General features: G+C 32.8%; 1 protein-coding gene across 3 annotated transcripts in view; it reads right to left on the bottom strand.

Annotated features, from left to right (window-relative positions):
- Positions 1 to 310: 310 nt before the first annotated feature.
- LOC146997746 (uncharacterized) overlaps positions 311 to 12,802 on the bottom strand; it is a 42,963-nt gene continuing 30,471 nt past the window's right edge. For all 3 annotated transcript variants that reach the window (XR_015040823.1, XR_015040821.1, XR_015040822.1), the window contains one exon: positions 311 to 1,025. The gene's annotated coding sequence lies outside the window, so the exon portion shown is untranslated. The remainder of the gene's footprint in view (positions 1,026 to 12,802) is intronic.

The following is a 12,802-nucleotide window of genomic DNA, read 5'->3' as shown; positions in this document are numbered from 1 at the left end:
GGCTATAAGAAGGTAAGTCTCGTGGTTAGGGAAGCCTCCGGAGGGGTGAAGATAAACTATCTCGTACTCACATTGTAATGAGAAACTCTAAGAAGAGAGACAACGTTCATTGCCATAACTCAGATTCACGTTACATTCAGTAAGCCCTTATCAGACGCATAGCTTACGTCATTAATACGTTGCGCGTACAGAAGGTTCGCCTTCGTCAATGTTAACTTTCTATGTGAAAAATGCATTAGGTAAAATCCAGATTCACTGAGTATGAAACAACCCTAAATATCGTTGTAATTAAAAAGAAAAACACGAAAAATAAGATAATTGAAAGGAATTTTATTAAAGCAAGAGATAAAACTATTTTTTTAGAATCTGGTGATAGTTGCTTGAGACAATGACTGACGCAGCTCTTTCAAAATTTCGCTCTAAGAAACATTAAGTTTTAAATGTCTCTAATAAATTATTCTCTGCATTCTTCATTTGAATTGGGTCACTCTCCATTGAAAAATCAGTTCCTGCCGTGTTCTTAACAATGAATTTAATTTCTTGTAAATTAAAGGCGATTTGTCGTCCTGTTCATTATCACTGCTTTTACTCTCCGATGGCGATATAAAATCCTCCAGTTCTTCATTCTTCATTTCTCGATTAATTCTTTTATTTCTCCCTTTTCTATATTCGAAAACTCCTCGCTTTCAATTGTTTTTGGGATTTGTAAGACTTTTTTTGGCTTTTTAATCAATGGAAATTCTTTAAAATTGTTGATAAATTTTCCTCAGAGCTGCTTTTAATAAGCATTCAAATTTGAAGAACATTGAACTGCGTATAAAGGAAATTCTAGCGTTGGAGAATTAATTGGACACAATTAAGATAGCACGTATATGTGAAGCTACGTTCCGCAAATCCACGTCTAGAAATTGTTTACCCTATAGGGATAAGAAAATGAGAATGCGCTCCCGTACATCTGGATTTGTCTAAATTCCTAATACTGATGGTCAATGGTCTTAATCATCCGGCTTTTGTGACCTCAGGTCCTAGAAAATAATGCATTAAAATAGCGTCATTGTAGCATATAAAAACAGGATAAAAAGATACACGACTAGGTATAAACTGTTTATAACTTTTAAACAATGTATTTTCTACTTTTTTTAAATTTGTAGTTTTGACCAATTATATTTAAAAAATAAAAGTACAGAGGTGTTTTTTTTATGAATAAAAAGTTTCAAGTTTAAATTCGTATCGGATAATAAAATGAAATATTTCAGAATTTTTTTTTTTAAATTAGAAATTAAATATATCAGTTAAAGTAAAATAATATTATAGTAGATTATTTAAACTTTAAAATAGGAGCAATTAAAATAATTCTACATTGGGCAAATGTAAATATTAATTCTCAGTTTATACATTGTTGTCATTTGTTCACAACCCCTTAACCCTTTGCGGCACAGTTTGTCCGGTCTGGACACACCTAAAAATGTCCTTCTGTACGCACAGAAATATTGAACGAAAAAGGATTTATAGGTTACTATAGGTTACTCTGAACCTTCTTTATTTATAGCAGATGGCAGCTCAAGACAAACCAGTCCATATATTTTAGCCATGTTTAGTTTTTTAAGACCGTCATTTTTCAAAGAAATCTTCCAGATTTTTTTTATGGTATAAAAGGAATTGTTTGAAAAGAAATGAATATGTTTTTTTTCGCTGTATGCTAATTTCCGTATTCTATATTAGTTTTAAATTTTTACCTTGAAATCTTGCCTAAAATCAAACGGCGAACCCTAGGTGTGCCCAGACCGGGCTCACCGAGAATCTAGGACAAGTCAGAGTCTGTATTCTTTGTTTCCATGCATCTCATCGGTCAGTTCATTGACAACAATGCTCGTTTCAGCACTCTTTTAGAAGCTCTATTCAATAAGTGTGCCACTTTGGGCACACCCACAGAATTAAAACGATATTCACAAACTATATTCACAAAATTTTACTTGTGTACTCCTCTAGGCCTAATTAGACAGCCTACCATTTTTTTTAAATCAAAACTCCGACTTTAAAAGGTAGCGTGCCGAAAAGGGTTAAGCAATTTATAGTAAATACAATTTTTCATTTAGATATATAAACTTTCAGAACATATTATTTGGTGAACGTACACCCCTTGTACTTTTCTCTTTTCTACATGCAGATATAAACTATGGTATGAAATATTAGCATTGGAAAGTATTCAACCTTTTAACTCAAGAGAATTATGCAATAGTTCGAAATATTCATTTACTGCTTATCAATAAGTGAAATCGTTGAATGACGTCAGTGGCAACACATCTTTTTAAAACAGAAACTAAAAAGAGCTAAAGTTTGGCCCATTTTTGGAGTTCCAAGTGTAAATGGCTTAGTCAGAAACCACTGCAATTTGTGCCGGGAAATTTAATGCCTAGGAAACGTTTTGATAATACGCTTCGCAACGTCTCGGTTTTAATCGGACAGATGTAATGAATCTTTCATTAATAGTAAGTTATAGTATTTCTTTTCTTTATGTTTTTAAAAAAGAGGAAAAGTATTTTCTTTTCTTTTTATTCAAATGATTAGAACACAAATTACTGCTGTTGTAGGCAGTGAACAATTAACATGATATGTTTAGCTCTATATATGCGATTCAATGAAACCTATTTTGTTTAGGTAATAATGTTTTTGGAATTTTTTTATGTTTATAATAATATTGAGAACTGACTGAAAGTGAACCTGAAAAGTAGCTAAGAATTTTTTGGAGAATGAATGTGATTTGTTAATTTTTTTATAGAATGTTTAACCTGTTTCTTGAGTGTCAAAGCACGCAACAAAGCAAGATGATCCCGTGCGCTCAGGAACTTTACTTTTTCATTGCAAATGATGTATTATTTTCACTAAACAGGCGATGTCACGTGCTAAGAAAATATAAACCCTGGACAGGATTATGATTCTGAAACTGACCAACGAAGAAAGGAAAGAATCTAGAAGAATATAACCTATAGTCTTGAAAATATTACCAGTACGCGAAATATAACACCTTTAATTACCGTAGTCATTTGAATATTTCCACACAATTTTAGCAATTTTATCTGTTCAAAATCGAGAAGGTAAAATTATATAGTGCAAGCCATTCCTTAAAGGAAACTTTAGAGGAAGATGCTGATAGTTTAAATAACTTTTAGGACTACCTGTATTTCCTACAACGTCATTTCATATTACCTATGTTTCAAAGAAAATGGTTAGAGTTACTGCTTTCAATTCTTCTCATTTAGCTTTCACTATGCTTTTGTTACCCATACAAATACTTTCATGCTGCAACCATAAAATATAAGTTTCTAAATCACATATAGGAAGGAGGCTATAAGAAAGGAAGAAATGCGTAAACTCATACAGTAATCTTTCACATGCATTTTCTCATATGTTAAGACATGAGAAAGTTCATGAACAAAATGAGAAACATAGTGAAACTCAAAGGCTATGTTCTATTAAATATTTGAGATGTCTTAAAAGTGAAAAGCATATGTACACATATTAAGATAAAAAATATGTAAATCTCAAAATCATAATTTAAACTGAAAAGCATATGTACATATATGTAAGGTAAAATATATGCAAACCTCAAAATTATTGTTTAAATTAGCAATACACTTACGAATATGTAAGATAAATAAATATGTAAATTTCAAAACTATAATTTAAACTAGCGATAGCTTTTTATTCCACCTTTCTGTTCCAAAAACAGTAACAACATTTCTGGACTGAGTCATTTCTAAATCAGTCTATGTCACACGGCTTTCATAACGCTGATGATATAGCTAACTTGGAACCTGAACTCAAAATATGGAGAACTGAAACTTTTCTCTTAAAGTTTTCTCTTTGCCATATTGGATAATTGCGCACTCTTGCTTTTAGCTCTCTTGCTGTTAAGACGCTGGCGCACTGTTTTTCTTCCTATCGTAATAATATCAAACATATAAATGTTCTAGAATAGGCACAAATATAGTGCCAAGTAAGCTGTGGCTGAAAATGTCAGTTGAAATAAAGTTGAATGTTTAATATTACAAGGCTGCCAAGTTTCCTGTTTAATATGGATCTACGTTCTATTCCATAAACCTTGCTACGACATTTTCTGTATATATGTATGTATACGATTAAATTTCTTTCGTATGTTTAGTATTTGTAACTTCTAATGTTTAACGCCTCTCCGAAGTAACGTACAGAAATCTATTTTCAGATTTATTTTCAGCTTACTTGTTTATTAGTATTATAAAAGAAGCAAGTTATTTTTATTATAAAAGTAAGCTGAATAACTTATTCTATCTATTCTAGATGAGTTCTCGGAGGCTATATTTACTTGCTTGGTAAGAATATCCGTAACGTTCAGAGCAATCTTTTTAGCAGTATATTACTAGACGCAACGTTGTTTTTGTAGTGTTCTTGAAAAATATCTCCATCTATCAGTACTATCAGTATCATCTATCAGAACAATGATTATGTAAACCTAGGCCCTACATTATCATATTATATACACTCTTTTGCAAAAATATCGAAGCACCAAGAAGGGCATTTGTGATCATGACGAAATTTGGTACGCAGAATCATTTTGATCGAACATGCAAATGATCAAAGTTTCAAGGCAAATGAACAGGAACTGCGATTATAGCGCGCATTTCTAGTACGCAATTCGCAAAGTATAAAACCAGTAACAGAGGCGGAAAATTTATTTTTTTTGTTGATGCCATTGTAATTCCGTAAAGAAGTAACTAAAGATGCCATTACGGCGATATCGAAGACCTTACAGACAACCAAACGACTTCGAACGTGGTCGCATGGTAGGGTTGCGTGAAGCTGGGTGGTCATACCGAGCAATAGGGCACCACCTGCAGCGTACAGACACTGCTGTGCAAAAATGTTGGCAGCAATGTTTGCTTCAAGGAAACTGCCGACGAAGTGAAGGCTCTGGAAGGCCAAGGAGTACAAATGCAAGGCATTTACAAATGCAAGGCATTACAAGGAGTACAAATGCAAGTACAAATGCAAGATAGGATGATAGTTCGCCAGGCCCGAACGGCCCCAACGGTATCATTGTCGACTATTCAACGTACTACAGCCACGTGTTTTACCTCCCGTGGTACCGCCGACCATCTCATGGCGCTTGTCTGAGGCGGGTTACGCTCACAGAGGCCTTTAAGACGTTTACCGTTGACCCCACAACATCCGTGGAGTCGTCTGGAGTGGTGTCGCAGCCGATCATCCTGGCTGCCATCAGATAGGCATCGTATAATGCTCAGCGATGAATCCTGCTTCACTCTTGAAGCAAATTACCACCGTGTTCGTGTCTGAAGAGGACGGGGCTAGCGGTCCCAATCAGCCTTTGTTTTACAGAAGCATACAGCCATAACCAGTGGTGTGATAGTGTAGGGCGCTATTTATTATGATAGCAGGTCATCTTTAGTCATCTTCCGTGCATCTTTAGTCATCTTCCGTGCATCTTTAGTCATCTTCCGTGCATCTTTAACAGCTCAACGATACGTTGATACCAACCTGCTGCCGCTAGCATAACCCTTCATGTCACGTCATCCTGAGGCCACTTTACAACAGGATAATGCCTGGCCACATACCGCTTGCATATCTCTGGACTGTCTCCGTGAAGTTAATTCTATTTTATATTTATATTTTATATTAGCCTCTTGAAACATTATAAAATTATACCATGTTTGGTATTGTTTGAAATAAAAACATTATTAATTCATTGCCTACCAAAATCTTCATTGCCTACCAAAACCTCTTATTTTAATTCTATTTTATATTTATATTTTATATTAATGTTTAATTTTATTAATTTTATAATGATTAATTTTATAAAATTTCATCAAAGACAACCACTTCCTTCATGGTGCTTAGGTTTTTTTGCAAAAGAGTATAGTGGCATGTAATAAAATTACGTAACAGGTTTCTTATAGTACCTTGCTGTCAAAAAAGATTTTAAATTGCGATAAAATAACAAAATTGGTAAGAAGGATGTAAGGATACTGAAGTAAGCAGGATTCGGTCCGAAAACTTCAAGTTAGTAACTCTGTGCAATATTATCAGCCAAGCGTTACTTGCCAGCCAGATGGTAATTTAATATAAATGTTGCTTAGAATTTTACCCTTGATTTTACATGAATATTTTTAAGAAGCGAGGGTTCTCTCTTTACACCTTTGTTTGAAATTCTCCGTAATTATGTAGAATTTTAGTGATATCGATGAGATAAAGGTCGTACTCTTATTTTAAAGAACTATTAGTTTTGCTTTCTTATTAAAACAGCGTTTCGGTCCTCACTTTATAGATTACCAAGGGCTTCTTATCGTTTAGTACTATTTTTGAAATAAACAATGGAATTTTTTCTTGATAATTACCTTCATCCTTGTATGAATGTTACGAAAGAAATAATTTTTCTTTGATAATTTTTAAAATATTCGAGATAATAAGTGAAAAAAGAACAATAATATATATATATTTTCAGAAATTAATAAATTTAGATTATAAGAGACCGGTAGAAAAGAGTACTTGTGTAAAAACTTTCGCTTTCTTCACCTAAAAATACAAGTAGGGGCTGGCATCTTTTAAAACGCTCCCCTCCATGAAATTATCCTTGAAATACTAAAATTTTGCCATAGTTATGAAATAATGAATACGTTTATTCGAACTATCAATGATATGGTAACTAAATGTCATAACTGGCATACAGTAAGGAACTCTTAACTGTTCATCTTTTATTCTGTTCCCACTATTAAGTCATTGCAAGGGAATTTTAGAGATTTCCCTACATTTATCGTAAATTCCAGGTAGTTTTTCTGAAAAATTACTCTGCGAAGTGTATCTTCGCCCTTAGACATATAGACATTATATATATCTCACTAATTAAATAACCAATTAAATAATTAATAATAACAATAATAGTTATGAATTTATACCATTATTATTATTATTATAGAATTTTGAAAGTGCTTAATAAAGTATTTAAACATTTGTGTCCGTTGCACATTTTCTCTGATAAAAGATTCAGACATAGTTGAGATCATAAAACCATCACCCAAAAACGGGGCAGTCAAATCCAGAATAAAATGTCTTAAAATATTTATAACTGAATCATCAATTTTCAAGCAATTGTTAAAGTATAATGTACTGAAAATAATTAGGCTCGCTCTCACAATTCTTTTTTTCTCGCAGGAAATCTTCATTCTTCTTTGCACGATTAAAATCTTCTTGATTAATCATCCCTTTAATGAATTAACAGTTGGGGGCTCAGTACTGAGGCTGTTAAAGCCACGTTTCAAAACGAAAGCACAAAATAAGTAGGTAATGCTTTTTTTATTCGTTGACTTACAGAATATACAACAACAGCAAAGCTTCGTTTTATGCACCACTGTGTAATGCTCAGGAAAGGCTGCTTTCACACATTAATAAAAGATAATTATCGTTTAAAGCCAAAGAAATTCTTGTGCTGTACTGCATGAGTAATTAGATGCATAGCTATTTGTAAAAATTTTAGGACAGAAAATGTTTGTTAAAGCTTGGTATAATTAGTGCTTCACAAATTAAGTGCGTTATTCATTACGGAATTTTATTGAATTCTCATTTAAAATTTATGCTGCAATGAAGTTTGATTAGAGAGAAGGTGAATAAAGAGCACGGATCAATAAATATGAAGTTCAAATACGTAAAAACCTTTTCAGACAGGCTAAGCAACAAATTATGGCAATTATTCATTTAAAAGTGCATACCAGCATTAACATTCAAAAACGTTTTTCATTTAATTGGGAAAGAAAGTAAATTTCAACATATACCTTGCTTTTCTGTACTTACTTGTGAGAATTATATACAAGCTCTTGTTTGTGTTTCAGCAAAGCATAGAATTCATAATCTTTCAATTTTAATTTAATTTGCATATTAAGCTAAGGCAGGAGTAGATATTTATGAATAAAAACGTTTATTTTAAATTTTCTGATAGACTATGCATTTCAGGTGTTATATAATCTAAAACATTGGACTGCAGTTTCTTAGACTTTTATTTCTTAAACTTTAAAAGGCTGCCTCCGTTTCTTGCTTAGTTCCTATAAGCAATATTCATCTAGATTCATTGAAATTTCTTCCTGACTTACAGAAAATAATCTGAAATTAAGTGACTATGAAATAACGCTTTGCGAATTTACAAACGCATTAATAAATGGATACCTGTTATATATATACATAATTTAGACGCCTTAGTGCAAATATTCAAACATCAAATTTCCGAAATAATAATAATAATAAATATGTTCTAGTTTATCACTTTTACCTACTTTTACAAACGTCTCAATTAGTAACAAAACTAAAACAAACTGCAGCAGAAATTTGATAATCCGGCACATTCCGGAAATCACCGACGCTGTATTATATATGCCGGATTAACATTAAATTATATAATGTCGTAGGGTGGCCCATTCAGTTTCATAGATTCCTCTCTTTTCTCAAATATATATACAATAAGTAAAACAGTGATCTGTAAAACGATGAGTAGTCATTTCTTTTTCTAAAACTACATGTTTTACCAATCTCATGCTGAGTGACACCTTAATTGAATTTTCTTCTTCATTGCCAGTCATTCAAAATTTTTGCCAATGCATATTTCACAGATTTAAGCAATTTTTAATCTCTTTCATGGTTACTGTAATCACTGCTCACCTGAATTTATGCCTTCAGATACCTTTACACTACATGTTTAGCATGAAATTGTAAATTTAGCTCACTTTTCCTAACAACAAAAGGAAAATGGAATCAATATTTGCATTAATGGCAAAACAGATACACACAAAAGTCACATTTCTTTCTCCGTCTGAAAATTCAACGCACTTTGAATCACGACATTTGGAGGAAATTCCTCCAATTCATGTACGTTGTTTATGTGTCCAAGCAAAGATAAGCATGTGTTCAAGCAGAGACAAGCATGTGTCCAACCAATTACACCAATAATGCAATAAAATTCCGAGCAAAGAAATGGAAATTGAATCTTTTGTAGCCCACTAAACTCGGTATCCTTGACATTGCAATCAGATTTTAGTCAAGTGCGTAAAAAATTCCTTTACATACATTTAAGGTTTTCAATAATTCCTTGATAAATAGCAAAATTAATAATATTCAGTTTGTGATAAACAAACTTTGTAAACATAAAACATTTGATGTAAGGTTAACTGAAAATGATAAAAACACGTACAGAAACTATCAAGCATTTCAGAATTTTGCCAATGAAATAGTATTATTGTCACTGTACAGCGAGAATATCGATGAAAAGGGGTGTCGAGTTATTGAATATGATAAAAAACTGAATGCCGGACTACTGTAATTCTTAATTATATTATCCTTATATTATGTATATATAGAAAACTCTCAAAATCTTGAGCATGATTACGTTCATAATATGTCATTCTTCCCTTCTATAAAAATACCATTTAGTTGGAATATTTTCTACAATAACTTTGTATACAAATAACCATAACTTCAATGTCGACGTTCGCTTTTTTTATCAGTTGACTATATAATATCCTGACAGAAGGAAAATGAGATACGATTTGCTTAAAATTAAGGTTTCACAAATATTAATCTCCTTTTGAATTATATTACTTTTACCAGAAAAACTCTTTCATCCGGAAATAATCTCTCTCAAAACCCTTTCAAAAGTTTTACATAAGACTTCATTTGAAGGAAATAAAACTTTTACAAAAATGCATTGCATTTATTTAAAGAAGTTCACGCATTGTGCTATAACAATATTCTAAACAGTATACTCTCCGGCCGCTTTGGCAAAGAACTTAATATTCTGAAAGACGTTGCTGTTTATCGAAGTTATTCTTCTAACGAAATCGAAACTGTATATAAGAAATTTTCCAGATCGTCATTCCCTTTAGCATTCAGTCTTCAATTCAAGCATACTTATCTTCTATCCGCATGGGACGTATACCTGTTTACCTTTGTTAAACACCAAGTTTCCCTGTCCTCCGTCGTCTATCACCTGTCCGTTTTAAACATAAAACTCTAGTGTTTCTCAGGAGAAAGAGCATGCAGTTGATTCAAATCTTCCGATACAAACTTTTACCTTCGATGTGTTTAGAGTAACGATACGCCCGCTGTTTAGACTCATCCAATTCAGCACCAATCTAATAATATCCAGCACCATCGAACCTTATGCGAAAAATGTCACAAACCTTCACAAAAATGTCAAACTCTAGCTGGTTAGTGCATTGGGCCAATACCTATTCTATTCTTTAGTGAGGTCTGTTTTGCTCCATACACTTTTACTTGTTTACACTAAAAGCTTCAAGTAACACTGATTTTTGGTTTCTTTCAAACCTTATAATTAAATAACAGTATCAGGTGTAAAAGCCAGAATGCGAATTGTTTTTCATTTGTCATTTATGAAACGGTTTCTGAGTAAGGGTTTTCCTATGAAGGATAAGTCTTTTGAATACTCGTGACATTTTACCAAAGTACATTCAGTATAAATGAGTATTAGAGACACATAAAACAAAAAGAAGTGAAAACGTTCAGCGCAGAATCTCCTTGTTTTGGCATGAGAACCATAAAACTCAGTTTACAGAAAGTCAAAACCATTGCCTGGTAACTTCTTCAATTTCCCTTTCTTTGAAATTTGAACATATGTCCTATGAACAGTCTCTTGAATGATGTAACTTCCACTCCATTCCTGCCAAAGGAAGTCTCAAATAAGAATTCTAAATTTTTGCATGCACCATTAGAATTTCTGCTGCAAAGGTTTTCCATAAAAATAATACTCTGATGGTTCTTTGTTCAATTAAATCTAGTTAAATGTACGAGAACTGTCTGCTTAATCTGATTCATATTTCGTATAAGGATTTTAAGGGTAATTATCTCGTATATATGTTTCACATGAGGAGGACTAAATAACGCTTTGATTAGCTGGGATAAGTCCCAATAAAACAGAATATTTTCTGGCTTATTTGTGTTTTACATTTTCAAATTCTTCATTTCTATAGTACCAGACTTCACAAAGGTATTTACGTCATTGCAGCTACGAGGTTAGGACATGACTATATCATGTTTCGTAAATTCGACATTAGTTTAATTCCAGTAAGAACGTAGAAAAGTAAAAAGAGAAGAGGTTGAAATATGCACAAGAATGAAGATAAAGCAAACTGACTACGCTTATCTACATGCGAAATTTGATTTTTCTGAAAAACTAAGAGTTTAAAGTACGATTTAAATATGCATGCAATTATATGAAACGAGGAATATGACCGGATCAGGTTCATTTTACATAGCTTTCGTGACGACATTCACAGGAATAAAATACATCTCAGAAATTTTGTACAGGATTTGCAGAAAAGTTTTAAAGAATTCATTATACCTAATGAGAGTGGACATATTCACGAGAAAAGTTACACAGTGGTCAGAACCATTTTCTTATTTTCTGAAGAGACTTAATGTGCTTAAGACTCAACATACCGCGAGAGCAGAGGAGTTCAAATTTAGGGACCAGTACTTAACAAATTTTTTTTACAAAATCCTTTGTTTCATAGACATTCATCAAGACCTTGTGTAGCCTTTTAATATAATATGCAATCTATAGGATGTTATCCTTTAGTGACAGGGTTTGCCGTATGCGAGTAAAGATACTGCTATCATTGGAAACCTATGTAAATACTCTGCAGGGATCCATACTATGTAAAAAGAGTCAAGAAGTTAGATGATTAATCCAGTACGATCGTGTACTTTAGCAAAGTATCGAAGTGTAGATCTGTGGGTTTGACCGCTAGCTATTTCTTTTTAATTCTTACAGCATGTAGACCTGCATAGAGTAGAACATAGTATAAAGATATTAAGTAAGAAAATCGCTTCTAGAGTATAAACTAGAAGGGTGCTGTATAGAGCCACTTTCGTTTGCAACTTCAGCACTAAAGGTGCTTTTAAGTATAAAGCGTCTTCCGAGTCATCATCAGGAAAACAGCTCTATCAGAAAGAATCAGCGAGTGCAGTTGGAATTTCATGTTTCCTGTCATACTCTGTTTGGAATGTTAGTGGTACAATCCGTGGAGTAAAGTTCGATTTAAGAGTCTTGATACTGATAAATGTTGCTCCCTTTCGTACAATAACTTATAAAGAGAAATCTCTAGATAGAACTTACAAAGAATTGAAATATATTCGATATTCTCTACCTTACTGCCAAAATCGCCTATCGTTGTGCATGACAAAAACATTTCAAAAACACAATGTGAGTTTTCCCTCTAAGTCCAAAGCTTTATATGATGATATTCTTTACATTATCATTTAGTACCTCATTATTACTACATATTGAGAAAATTATCTTTGCAACCTATCATGAAACAGGCAATTGAATTAAATTTCCTGATGTCTGTTTTAATATACTTGGCGTTGCTGTGTATGTGTATAAGTTACCTTGTTCGTTTACAGATTTAATTAAACGACTTTCAGCAATGCATCAGCATGCCAGACTTGTGACAACCTAATCAAGTAATTCCGAATTCTACTCTTCATTTACATCATCGTCCTTAATAAAGTTTGGATAATTGTAAACGTCTTGTTTACGCGTAAAGAGTCCTATAAAATATAATGTTACCTGACGTCATCTCTTCCGTGTCATTTAAGGAAGGGTTATGTGATCCTTAAATACTTTCTCCAGTGTGTTGTTTGTAAACACGTACCTTCATTTAGCAATCGCTGGTATTCGACTCTACTTGTTAACCAAGAGTATAGTAGGAGTACTTACGTTTACTTTCAACTATTTACTTACATTTGC

Source organism: Stegodyphus dumicola, chromosome 4 (assembly GCF_044657685.1).
Source record: "Stegodyphus dumicola isolate Sdum_Otavi_A_Nest chromosome 4, ASM4465768v1".
Classification (NCBI taxonomy): Eukaryota; Metazoa; Arthropoda; class Arachnida; order Araneae; family Eresidae; genus Stegodyphus; species Stegodyphus dumicola.
This window is presented reverse-complemented; position numbering and strand designations above follow the sequence as displayed.